The following is a 2,913-nucleotide window of genomic DNA, read 5'->3' on the forward strand; positions in this document are numbered from 1 at the left end:
TATTTTTCATGGTGTTTTCAATAGGATATAAATATATTCATAAATTATGGATTATAGTTCTCACTATTACAATAGATACCTACATGCTGCAATCAATTGTGTAAGATCATTGGAAAGAAAGTCCATACTTGGCTTGTTTTACTCTTATCAACTATATCACTTAATATCACTGTGCTGGAAGGAACACTTTTTAATCCATCCATTCTAACTCCCTACTTCATGCAGAAATACAAACTAAGTATCTCTTACAAATAACTTGATCCTAAGCTAAAACACATCCAAAGGAAGGGTACCCACTAATTCTCTAGGTAATTGATTTCATTGTCAAACCGCATTTACTGTTAATAAATAATTTCTATAATTCAGTATGAGTCTGCCTTCTTGTAACTTAAATCTACTATTTTGTGGCTTGGCCTGCTATGTAAAATACACTTTCACATATCTGCCATCATATCCTCCAGTCTCCTTTTCTGAAGGCTGAATATAACAAGTTCTTTAAATTTCTCTATATTGGACTTAATTTATAGGTCCCTGATCATCTTTGTTTCATTTGTTTGAATCTTTTAAGTGTACTGCCAGAACAAGACATAGTATTCAAGATGTGTGTCTGATCAACACAAACCCTAACAATAAAGTGACACTACTGTAATTCTTGGCATGTGTTGGTTAGCTGCCTCAGACAAATATCAAACAAGGGGGGAAAATGGAAAATATGTTTTCATTTGAGAAAAATTCTACTCTTGGTTTGGCTTGGCTTGGCTTTGCATGGGTTCTATTTTTTTACAGTCTTAGAAGATTTTTTCTTTGTATGAACATCCTCTTCTAAAAGCTTAGGACAAGCTTTTTATATATAGCACTGCTTATAAAAGAAAGGCATAATTCATTGCTTCAGATTCCATCTTATATTTCACATCCTATTGATTAATATTCATTGTTAAATATTATAATATAGCCATGATTGTTTACAAACATATTAAATAAACCTTTTTAAAAACTAATAAATATATCACAGGATACATTTTTAAGTACCAAAATTCATTTCATCAAGTGTGACAGCTTTGGGATTTTGGGAGGCAATAAAACTAAAGTACTATTATAATAAGCATTTTTAAACCAATGTTTACCTATCTCACATTCCTAAGAAATCATTATAAATTATAAAACCCCTATAACTTTTTATGACTTTTTTGTAATAATAGTATAGAAAATACAGTTCTATTCATCATACAAAAACTAGCAGCATAGAAGTTGTAGTTGCATAGCAGTTGAACATATATTCTCATTTTTAGCTAGTTCCAGTTATACTTCCAGGTTAACCCTAACCCTTCCAGTTGGATTTTGAAATGTATTGAAGTTAAAAGTCTATCATATTTATTATGTATATACCATATTTCAAAGTATCTAACATATATGTGGTAAGATGCAGCAACTTTGGATAGAAAAGCAATTTTAATTGAAAAACAGTTTCAGATAGAAAGCATTTAAACTTCTAATAGAAATTAACCCTCCGTTGTTTAGCCATATATTACTTTAATTATATCACAATGCTATTCCAATTGTTTAAAATAACATGCTACTTGCCTTCTCGAACTAGTATATAAAAAATATTCCGGGATTTAAGATACTATATCTCAGAAATACAAATTTTGTTTTTTGAAGAGTTAAGATTCTAGCTGATATAAAGATTGTCCGTTAGGTGGTGCCAGTGTACTCTCTGCTTTCCATTTCACAGCATGAAGATAGCAAGGAAGGGTCATCTATTTTTTTCTTTGAAATAATGACAGTTTGCATAATCTCACATGAATTAAGATAATTATTCAAATGTGATGCAAGACTCTTACCAAACGACTTTGAAGTTCTCCAGCAAAATAAAAATTGCACTCTAAACTTTGAAAGCTATCTACATTTCAAAAGTGAAGACAAGCTTCACTATCATATTTTGGTTATTTCTTAAAAAGGTTTTCTTTTAGCCCAAGCTGTCACTAAACCCATTAATACACGAAGTGTGGAAGAAGAAGAAATAGTTAAGAGCTGAATAGCATCTTTTAAATTACTGGTGACACCCCTGTTCCAGCTCCCTAAAATCTCAATCAACAATCCATTAGAACTCAACAGGAGTAAAACTAAATCCTCGTTTAAGTGTATTTATCCGATCTCTTTTCTCTCTTTCAAATGCTAAATCCATTTCAGCATATGCCCCTTCTTTCTCTTGCCTTTCTCTAAAGGCTGGCAGCCTATACTTCTCTTGTAAATATGAAAGATGCTAATCATATGACATATCACGTCTCAGTCGGAGCTTGGAATAAAGCCTTGAGATTTGGGATCATTGCCTCCAGACAACAGCTTCATCAGCCGGAAAGTTGGAGGTTTTTTTCTCCTTTCCTTCAACTCTCAATCCCTTCTTTGTCTAAGAAAAAATGCAGCCAACTCAAGCTACCCTGGCCATATGGTTCACTCTGTATTTTCTTAGTTGAATTCTGAATTGTTTCTGTGATTTGCAAAGAGATTTTTTTCCCCACTGAAAGTGTATATAAAGACATAGTCGTACTATTTTCTGATAGGATGGCTTTCAGTGCTGCTGCTGCATGAACTTCCTGCGTTGATAGTTAAAATCAATGCACTCTGCATTGATTTTATTTAAACTACTCGATGAATTCTTTCCTACTGAACTCTAAATATTCTTGGAAATACAGCCCTTTAACTTCCAACATTTGGAAATTGAATAAATAAATAAATAATAAATAAAATTGAAGTTGGTGATCACATACTTCAAAGCATAGAGTTTATTTTAATAGGAATCTGTCAGATTTCTTTCTCCCCATCTTTTCTATGGATATGTGTTTATATCTTCTCCTTCTCTTGCCCCCTCCTTCCTCAAGACCCTTTCAACGAATCATTAAATTCTACAGAGGT

The sequence above is a fragment of the Candoia aspera genome, chromosome 8, assembly GCF_035149785.1.
Source record: "Candoia aspera isolate rCanAsp1 chromosome 8, rCanAsp1.hap2, whole genome shotgun sequence".
In the NCBI taxonomy this organism is placed as follows: Eukaryota; Metazoa; Chordata; class Lepidosauria; order Squamata; family Boidae; genus Candoia; species Candoia aspera.